This window comes from Suncus etruscus, chromosome 1 (assembly GCF_024139225.1).
Source record: "Suncus etruscus isolate mSunEtr1 chromosome 1, mSunEtr1.pri.cur, whole genome shotgun sequence".
In the NCBI taxonomy this organism is placed as follows: domain Eukaryota; kingdom Metazoa; phylum Chordata; class Mammalia; order Eulipotyphla; family Soricidae; genus Suncus; species Suncus etruscus.
In genome coordinates, this window is record NC_064848.1 from 38,175,495 (window position 1) to 38,186,567 (window position 11,073).

The 11,073-nt window shown below is 34.8% G+C and overlaps 1 non-coding gene across 1 annotated transcript; it reads left to right on the forward strand.

The window, feature by feature from the left end:
• Positions 1 to 3,950: 3,950 nt before the first annotated feature.
• Positions 3,951 to 4,055, forward strand: LOC126027848 (U6 spliceosomal RNA). Its single transcript, XR_007502338.1, has one exon. It is a non-coding gene; the product is annotated as a U6 spliceosomal RNA (small nuclear RNA).
• The last annotated feature ends 7,018 nt before the right edge of the window (positions 4,056 to 11,073 follow it).

The window sequence follows — 11,073 nt, forward strand, 5'->3', positions numbered from 1 at the left end:
ATCAGTTTTCTCTTGTGAGTCTTAGGCAATTCTTTTACTGTCCTTATTGCAACCTATTTTTTATTTTAACTGTTTTTCTTTGAAGTCAAGTTGTTGCTTTGAGATCCTTAGTCTGGCTCATCTCTCAAGGCTCTCTTTAACCTAATGTCATTCTGATAGGACTATGAGACAGGAGTTACTCACAAAATCAATTTGAAGATTACAAAAATATTTAGTGTGGTATTTGGAATAAATATTACTTTAAATTGAAGCACCCATCCCTGAAGGGCAGGAAGTAATAGAGTTCAAGTAATATGCTTTTGCCAGAACTTAAATAAGTTCTATTCTCTCATGGGTTCAGAGCCATATAGTTTATGCTTCATGAGAGCTAAGATTCTTGTCATAGCTACATTAAAAATGACCATCTATCTATCCAGAAGACCATTCCATCTATTTAAAAATTTTAAGTGTGTATACTTTATTGGTTTTAAGAAAATATATCTATTTTTTCAATATTTCACCCTCTTGACATCATTAGCAGATTTTCTTATTTCCAAGCACATTGCCAAAAGCAAATACCATAAAATTTAGTGATAGATTGTTCAGGATTATGAATTGCATCCCATATAGTCCCCCAAGTCAGGCAATTTCTAAGCACATAGCCAGGAGTAACCCCTAAGCATCACCTGTTGTGTCCCCAGAATAAAAAGAGAGAGAGAGAGAGAGAGAGAGAGAGAGAGAGAGAGAGAGAGAGAGAGAGAGAGAGAGAGAGAGAGAGAGAGAGAGAAAGTTTATGGCAAGCATTGCTACCATCACATAAGCTTTCTAAGAGATGGATTAAAGGCTAGAGTGATGGTGCTTTGCACGCAACCAACCTGGGATGGACCTGGGTTCCATCCCCAGTGACCCATATGGTTCCCCAAGCCAGGAGTAATTTCTGAGCACATAGCCAGAAGTAACCCCTGAGGAAAAAAAAAAGTATTTCTTTTTATTTATTTATTTATTTTAACATGTACATTTACTTTGTCCCTCGAGTCCCCAGATTGTAGTACATTATAATATTTCTTACACAAAGCAATCCAAAGCCACAAAATTTATGCAACTCCCTTAACATTAAAAGCTGTATTATTTTTGATACAATTGATCATAATACAATAATTCATTAAGAATGAGTCAAAGGAGCACAGCAAAGACTATGTTAGTTTGGAAATTGTTTGCATAGGCCCAGCAAAATATAGGGGACATGGAAAGAAAAAAACCTTAGCCTAAATATAAGGAAACCTTACCCCTGAAGTTTTATGGCATAAGACCAACTCTAGGCTTCAGACATATTAGGTTGTCCAACCCAAGTCATTATCTGTAGTACCAATACACTTTTATTTTTCACATAGTCACTGTTGTTGGTGTCAGGTTTCTGTAGCCAAGGAACTCGGAATATGTCCATGTCCTATATAAGAGTCAGGATGATGCGGAGCACCCATTAGTTTCACTCACAATTAGAGGATGATGCAGAGAGCTCAGTCTTTAAAGCAGGTTGTTATTGTTAAGTTCTCTGGGTGTTGAAGGGAAGTCTCTTTTGAATAGGTCTATGCCAGAGCAATGGTAGGATCTTCCCTGGTAGAAGATTGCATTCAGGTGATATAGTACACAACCATGGTTGTTTTGTAGATGGCATCAGGGGTAAATGGACAATGCCCATTCAAGACATGACCCAGGTCTTTATGACAATATTCAGGGTGTAAGGTCCTACTGCATTACAAGATTTGTGTGTTCCCATCTCTATAAGATAAGAACGTGTTTGTATATAATTTCCCATTTTAATGTGCCTATGCAAAAAAAAGAACAGTATCACATGGCGAGATTGGTGCCTATGGGGATGCTGCAACAAGTTCCAACAATCCAATTGACTTGGTTCTTATGTAAACGTTAAATGGAGGGGCACTTCTACAAACTTCCTTATTTAATTTGAATTTGAATATATATGGTACATGCGGGGGCGCTAACCGCCGTGAGGTTTTTAAAATGGAGACCAATGAGAGAAAAAAAAATACCAGTGAATGTCACAACATTCACCAGTGCTGCATTGGCCCACCCTCCACCCCTTGCGCCACCCCCCTTAGTGTAGGACAGGGGTCTCAAACTCAATTACCTGAGGGCTGCAGGAGGCAAAGTCAGGATGATCCTTGAATTCAAAGTCAGTAGTAAGCCTTGAACATTGGGGGGTGTGACCCAAACAACTAAAACAAAACAAAACAAAACAAAAAAGATTCCTCTAGGACAGAGCCACAAAATGTTGTATGGAGGGCCACAAACAGCCCGTGAGCTGCGAGTTTGAGACCCCTGGTGTAGAGAGAGAAAAGGGGAAAGCCTGAGGACCACTATAGAGTCCACCTGAGCCGGCACCAGGGAATTCCTGGAGTAAAGGGGGGAAAGAAGGGAATGGCTGGAGGCCTGCCAAACCTCCCAGCACCCCCCAAGCTAGGGAGTAGGCCTCCGGCATGGGGTGTCCCCTAACCCCCATACCTGAGAAGAGCTGGCCTTCAGGATCAAGGAACCGGAAGCCAGATATCTGCCTGTCCTGTCCCCATGCTCCTTCCCCCTAGAGTAGGGAGGGGGGAGGAAGCTTGAGGACCCCTAAAAGAGTCCACCTGGAACCCACTTCAGGCCACCTGAGCTGGCACCAAGGGAAGGCCTAGAGTCCAGGGGGAAATAGGGGAACGGCTGAGGCCTGCCAAGCCTCCCAGCACCCCCCAAGCTAGGGAGTAGGCCTCTGGCAAGGGGTGTCCCCTAACCCCATATCTGGGAAGAGCTGGCCTCCAGGATCAAGGAACTGGAAGCCAGATATCTGCCAGGCCCCTCCCCATGCTCCTCCTCTCTAGTATTTCTTTATAAATCCTTTGTTGTCTTTCAGAATCTACACATTATAATCTGAGTTGTTCTTTTTTCTTTTCTTTTTCTTTCTGTCTTTTTTCTTTTCTTCCTTTCTTTCTGTCTTTTTTCTTTTCCTTCCTTCCTTCCTTCCTTCCTTCCTTCCTTCCTTCCTTCCTTCCTTCCTTCCTTCCTTCCTTCCTTCCTTCCTTCCTTCCTTCCTTCCTTCCTTCCTTCCTTCCTATCTTTCTTTCTTTCTTTCTTTCTTTCTTTCTTTCTTTCTTTTTTCTTTCTTCTTTCTTCTTTCTTTCTTCTTTCTTCTTTCTTTCTTTCTTTCTTTTTTCTTTCTTCTTTCTTCTTTCTTTCTTCTTTCTTCTTTCTTTCTTTCTTTCTTTCTTCTTTCTTTCTTTTCTTCTTCTTTCTTCTTTATCTTCTTTCTTTCTTTCTTTCTTTCTTTCTTTCTTTTTCTTTCTTCTTTTTATTTCTTTCTTCTTTTTATAAATAAGTATCAAATAAATGTTTTTCTGACAGAATTTAAATACAAATATATGTACATTTTATTGTATTATAATTATAGGTTATTAACAGTGAATAATTGTGCACATAAAGAACCTTTGTGTTTTCTGTATTTAAAAATATAATCAGGTTAAATTATATCATTAGAGTTTCTGATTTTGCTCCTGATAAACTATGATCCTTAATTATAAAATATTTTCTATTTGTTCCTTTTCATTGCAGTTTTTGTTTGCTTGTTTGTTTTTGTTTGGGCCACATCCAGTAGAGCTCAGGAATTACTCGTGGGTCTGTGCTTCAAAAATAGCTCCTGGCAGGCTCAGGAGATCATATGGGATATCGGGGATTGAACCCGGTAGGCAGCATGTAAGACAAATGCCCTACTGCTGTACTATCTCTCTGGCTCCAACCCATTAAAACCTGCTAATGCTGAATTTCGAACAATGGCTTCAAGTATTCTGGAGTCCAGGATGGACTCTGTCTGTTGGCACATAGGTTTATAACTCTGTAAGAACAAGGTGTGTGTGTGTGTGTGTGTGTGTGTGTGTGTGTGTGTGTGTGTGTGTGTGTGTTAAGTTTATATAGTGGTTGTGCTCACTTAGGCAGCACATATACTAAAATTGGAACTATACAGAGAAGATTAACATGGTCCCTGCTCAAGGATAACACCCAAATTTGTGGTGTTCCATATTTTAAAAAAAAAGTTATACACTGCCTAAGGCACTTATCTGAAGCAGCATTTTTCATCTAGGTCCCCAGTGAAGAATATGACTCTTGGTGTCTGCTCTTGCGACCAGTCACTCATTTTGCAGACACAGGTGCTCTTTGCAGATTAATGGGTTACAATAGTTTCTGCTCCATCAGTCTATGGTATGAATTGGTGAGCCAGTCCTTACAGCTGCAATAGCTATGCAGCCCTGGTTTGGGGCATCATTGCTGGAGGAGGGGAGCCTTCCCTCACTCTAGTACTCAAGACTGGTCTCAAGAACGTGAGACTGGTTTGCAAAGCTTTTTCACATAATGTCACTACTGAGGCCTGCTTCTCTCTCCTTGGGGAAGGCTGTTGGAACACACAAGCCCCAGGCAGGGTCCAGGCCTGAGCCAGCTCCATATTCATTCCTCAGATCACGATAGAAACTCAGTAAGCCAGTGTGGTAAACTGACAATCTGGCTCAGGCGGCTCTGGTAGGACATCCTCTAGTCTGGTCATCATGCAGCTGGGCCAATCAGGTCTCTGTCCTTACCCACTAGAAACACTGGTGACTTCCTGGCTAGAATATGGCCACCTGCATGCAGGCTTTGGCGCTTATCTCTCCAACACTGAAACTATTCATTCTTATCAGGAAACACATGTCTCTATTATATAGTCTGTTAATAGAATAAGGCAGAAATAATTTACAAAATATCAATAGTTATTTAGAATATTATAGAATTAGAAAAAATGAAGAATAGAAAATATTAGTAGGATTTTTTTTATTTTTGTGGTCAAACATTTCAATTTTTCCTGAGTTAATATATTTATTCTATTTTTTAAACATGATGTTTATACAGACATTTTAATAGTTGTTTTATATATCTGAGTTGTAGTTATGTTATATTATTACAGAATCATTTTTATCAGTGGAATTTGAATAGCTACAGTAATAGAGTTATAAAGAGGTATTTGGGAGCAGGAATGATAGCACAGCAGATAGGGAATTTGCCTTTCATGTAGCCAACCTGGGTTCAAACCCTCACATCGCATATGATTCCCTGAGTCTTCTAGGTACAATTTCTAAGTAGCTAGCTAGGAGTAACCTCTGACTGTCTATGGAATCTTGAGTGTCTCTGGGTGTGGCATAAAATAAAAAAGTAGATATTTGATGGAATTAATAAATTAGTAAATTATCTGTCAAACATATAAATCATAATTCTGTAATTTCAGGATATTTTAATTTTCCTAAAAAGCAACCCAATGATCATAGTGCACTATTTTCTGTTTTCTTTTATAATTTTACTATTTTTAAAAGTGTTTACATATACATTTACAGTTTACATTAATATTTTTTGAATCTGTCTGTGTTTGTTTTCTCATGGATTGCAACTTTAATCAAATTTTGACCAGTAATATGTAAGTGTAAGAACAGCTGGCTCATTTAGTCAAAATTATTGTGCAATTTTCAAATTAAAAAAAAAACTTCAAAAGTTCTGAATGAAAAAATTTAGAATCATGTAGATACTTTATATAATTCAGTCATATGAACTATATTAAAAGGGAGAATGAGTCACACTTGTAAGAAGATGGAATAGTTGAAAAAGAATAGTCTTTCTCTTCACACTAAAGGTCATTCCTTCTAAGCTTCACTAAATTGCATTTCAGGACAATTGAACATTCTATATTTCCTGTTATCTTTCTTTTTCTGCTAGTAGGCATATATTTAAACAGAACAGATTATTTATTTGTTTGCTTGTTTTATGTAGGGGCCACACTATACTTTGAGTAAGATTGAATCCTGACTCTTGTGGTGTTTGGGGACCATATGTGGAATCAGCGATCAGACCTAGCTGGCCTTCTGGAAGGTAAGTGCATTTTTATAATTTGTACTTTTTCTCAAGATGAAATTAAGTAAGAAAAATGAGTGATCATTTTTTTTCAAATATCACTCACTCTCCTAATTTGATATCTTTCTTCATCTCCCATATTATGAAAACAGTCACTAATACTTTACACACATAAAATGTTTATATAGTAAGTAATTTGACTAAAATTTTAATTTTGCTTAACATTGCACAGCATAAAATACAGTACACAAATATATCTAAACTATTGCTACATAAAATATCTTGGAAAATGTCCATTTCTACACCTTGTTGCTGTCTGTGCATGTATTCAGTGAAATATTTTGAGCTTACTATAATCTAAAGTTCTTTAAGTAGATTCTGACAGTTTGATTAATTATTCATTATAGATGAAATATAGGATAAAAAATTAAATGTTTCAAGAAAGAATTGACTATACTCTGTCACTTTGAAATTAATATGACACTAAATTTGCTTGGTACACTTACATTTTAAATATAAAGTAATTATAATAAATTACTTCTATACATTATTGTACATTGCTTAGTCATAGGATATGTAACTTGAATGGTTGTTGATTAATCTAAAAAACACAATTATTAAAATTTTACACAAATTATTAAAATAAGTATACAGAACATTGAAATCAAAAAATTATCACTCACATATAAAGAACATGAAAAAATTTATCACCTATACTATTGTTTTAAGAAAGTTCTACATATAAATGTATAAAATGTCACAAAATTTTCAAAAATAAATTTGCAATTTTTTTTTGTTTGTTTTTGGGCCACACCCGGCGGTGCTCAGGGGTTACTCCTGGCTATCTGCTCAGAAATAGCTCCTGGCAGGCACGGGGGACCATATGGGACACCGGGATTCGAACCAACCACCTTTGGTCTTGGATCGGCTGCTTGCAAGGCAAACGCCGCTGTGCTATCTCTCCGGGCCCTAAATTTGCAATTTTAAATCAGTGTTTCAAACTTCAATTTGCTGTTTATTTTCAACAGTGTAATATATCATATTTAAGGTAAACTTTTATATATTTGCCAATCTTTATAGAATCTTAACTGTACTTTAAATCTTGTCTATTTTTGATAATTGCTTCTATATATAAATCATAGCCTAGGAGAATTAGGAACATTCACTCCATAATTTCATATTTTCAGGATCTACTATAATTTAATCCTATGTTATAGGATTAATCCTATAATAATTTAATTCTATATTTATATTTCCTTAATATTCACAATCATATATAAATAATAAAAATGCCCTTGTTCATCTATATAAAATCTTGAGTCTCCTCATTACATTATACTGTACTAGAAGTCTACAAAATTAAAAAATATAAGTAAAGAAAATAGAAAGAAAATTTATTTATATAGTATAGTATAATATAATATAGTATATTCTGTAAACTATTTTAAATATATTTCATTAATTTCATTGTGAGCTATAACATAAATAAGCACATGCTTATTACTGGACATGCACAACTTATATATAGCATGGCTAAATTAATTATAAAAGTTAGTTAAATAATTTAAAAGTAATTATGTTTAAAATTTGGGTAAATTATACTTTAAAATAAAAACTATGTACAGTTGATATTTAATTAAATAGGATTGCACTCAGTTCAGAATTGAGTTGAAATTTTTTGTTTGTTTGTTTTTTCGGGCCACATCCATTTGATGCTCAGGGATTACTCCTGGCTAAGGGCTCAGAAATTGCCCCTGGCTTGGGGGGGACCATATGGGATGCCCAGGGATCGAATCGCGGTCCTTCCTTGGCTAACACTTGCAAAGCAGACACCTTACCTCTAGCGCCACCTCGCCAGCCCCTGAGTTGAAATATTTTAAAGTGAATGATGTGCTATAGATCCTTATTCAATTAGCACTTCAGAAAACTGATTACGAAATGTAAGTTAGGAGATTAAATTAAAAAATAAAAAGTGAATCATTTGAAAATAGTGAAATAAATGCTTGGGTCTATAACTGATTTTATTGTTAGTCTGTCACTTACTTTGATTCCACATGTTAGGATAACAGTACCTGTTTTTGTTACTATCACTACCATTTAGATTGGTTATAAGGATAGATATTTAGTGCCTACAGAGAGTTATTATTATTATTTATTCTTCAGTATTATGATAATTTGCATATAATTGAATATTCAGTTAGGGCATATTGCTACAGATGATTTGTCCCTAGCAATTTATCTGCTGTGATAAATTATCTGTTCTGAGAAAGTTGAAATTCCTGGAGTGAGTGAAAATACCTGGTCACTCAGCATGAGGTCACAATGCAACTTCTTTCTTATATTCATAGGATCCCTAAAGGCTTCAGCACTTTAATTTATTCTTTTATATTTTTCTTCGTGAATTAATTAAGAAAGCATCACATATTCTTGAACTTTTGTATCAAAATTACAATAATACATGCCAAAAACGTATTGAAATCACTTATTTCAGAAACCCATCATATTCATTAAAATGTGGTAAGTTCTTTAACATACTTGCATTCTTTAATTTAAAAATATGGCTAAAATATGTAGAAGATAAAAATCGCTTCAAGAAATAAAAGAAAAGACAAAAAAGTTAATTTCTTCCTTTCCTTGGATGTACTTTTATTTTTTCTTTGTTATTACTTCTTATTTTTTTTATAAAATTTATATTTAAGCACTATTTTTACAAGCATGATTATAGTTGGGTTTCAGTCATAAACAAGACACCCCCTTTCACCAGTGAAACATTCCCACCACCAATGCACTTTTAATATTTTTCTAGCTTCATTGTTATAGTACATCTAACTAGTACTCTAGTACTTCTAGTACTATATTGAATAGTAGTGGCAAGAGGGGGCAAACTTGTCTCATGTCAGATCTTAGAGGAAAGGTTTCAGGTTTTACTCATTTGAGTAAAATATTTGCCATAGACTTGTGATAAATGGCCTTCACTTTGTTGAGAAATGTTCCTTCAATTTTCTTTTTGTTGAGAATTAGCATAATGATTGGGTGCTTGACCTTGTCAAATGCTTTCTCTGCATATATAGGTATGATCATGATTTTCACTTTTGTTTATATGGTGTATTATATTGATTGACTTGCAAATGTGAAATCATCCTTGTATCTGTTGAATGAATCCTACTTGGTCCTAGTGTATGAAAATCTTGATGAACTGTTAAATTTTATTTGCTAGTATTTGGTTGAAGATCTTCATATCTGTTCATTAGGGATATCAGTCTGTAGTTCTCTCTTTATGAATGCTCTCTCTCTCTCTATGCTTTTGATATCAAGATGATGAAAGATGCATAGAAACTACTTGGGACAATTTCTGTTTCTTCAATTTCCTGAAGAGCTTAAAAGGAATTGGCAATGGGGCCGGAGCTATAGCAGAGCATTAAGGTGTTTGCCTTACACGCGGCCAACACAGGAAGGACCCAAGTTTGAAGCCTAACATCCCATATGATCTCCTGAGACTACCAGGAGCGATTTCTGAGCACAGAGCTGGAAGTAACCCCTGAGTGCCCCCGGGGAACAGGTTTTGTTGTTTAGGGAAGATTTTTGGTTACTATTTCAATTTCTTCAATAGTGATAGATCTGTTCAGGTATTCCAGATAAACTTTGGGAGATTATAGGATTCTAAGAATTTTATCCATTTATTTCATGTTCTGTTGTATGTAAAGATTTTCAAAGTAATCTCTGATTACACTTAATATCTATGGTGTCTGTACTGACATCGCCTTTTCATTTTCTGATTCAAATTACTGTTTCTACTTATTTCTTTGTAAATTTTAATATAATGGTTTATTGATCTTAGTTATTTTTTCAAAGGACTTTCACTTTCTTTGTTCTTTTGCGTTGTTTTTGGCTTTTCATTTCATTAATTTCTGATCAAAGTTTTATTATTTCCTTTCTCCTATCTGCTTTTAGCTACTTCTGTTTATCATCTTCCAATACCTTAAACTGTGCCATTTATCTATCTATGTAGACTTTTTTCTCCTTCCTAATGAATGTTTGTAAATATATAAACAAATGGTATTACATTAAGCTTCTTCACCTCACAGAAAACATGACTAGGATACATAGAGTACCTACAGAGTAGGAGAAACTATTAATCCAATATCCGTCTAATAAAAAATTATTATAAAATATATACAAGCAACAGGGGAGAACTTAGCAAGAAAAAAACATCTAACCACATCCTAAAATGGGGAGAAGAAATAAGAACATCTCCTCAATGAAGAAATACAGATGAACAACTGAAATACAAATGAAATACAAATAAAAAATTTCTTTACATCACTAATCATAAGGGATATGCAAATAAAAACAAGTACGAAATAGCATCTCACATCACAATAACTTTCACACATCACAAAGAAAAAAAATAGACTTGTGCAGGCACTGATACAGTGCCTGCAGATAGTACATAAGACCAGGTACTTGATTTTTGTGCTTGCCATTCTACAACAGCTGACTGCAGTTGATATTTAGAAGCATAGTTCCCCATGCACTGTTCAGGATTTATTTCTGAGAAAAGAGGAACACCAAACATTCAGGAATTTTGCATCTCATTTAAAATAATATAACAAAAAGGGTAGAAGCTAGCATTATTCCCTTTTGAAATACCGAAACATAGAATTTTATTCTGTTCAAATTCTAAACTAAATCAGGAAAATATGTGAAACATGATTATTAGCACTTTAATAAAATAAAACCTTTAGGACATCATTCTGGAAATTAGTCTAACTAAATTTTCCAAATCACATTTATTAAGTAGCACAGTACTTTTAAAATTTGTAACTATTATTTGTTGTTAGCCTTCTCATCATATCCCTAGCAACATGTACAAATTATATAGTTCATTTCATTTATCTATTTTCTTTTTTGTGAAGTGGGTAGTTTGGACCACATTCCATAGTGCTCATAATTTACTCCTGGCAGTACTCAGGAGATCAGATATATTTAGTGCCTGGATCAAAACAGGGTCAACCACATGCAAGACCAGCGCTTTAATCCCTGAACTTTTAGAATATACCTTTAAGTTTAAATATTTTATAAATACACAATTTTATTTACATGAATTAGAGAGATATAAATGGCATTTATAAAAAAGCTAAATTCTACAAGATATTAAACATTCAACATTTT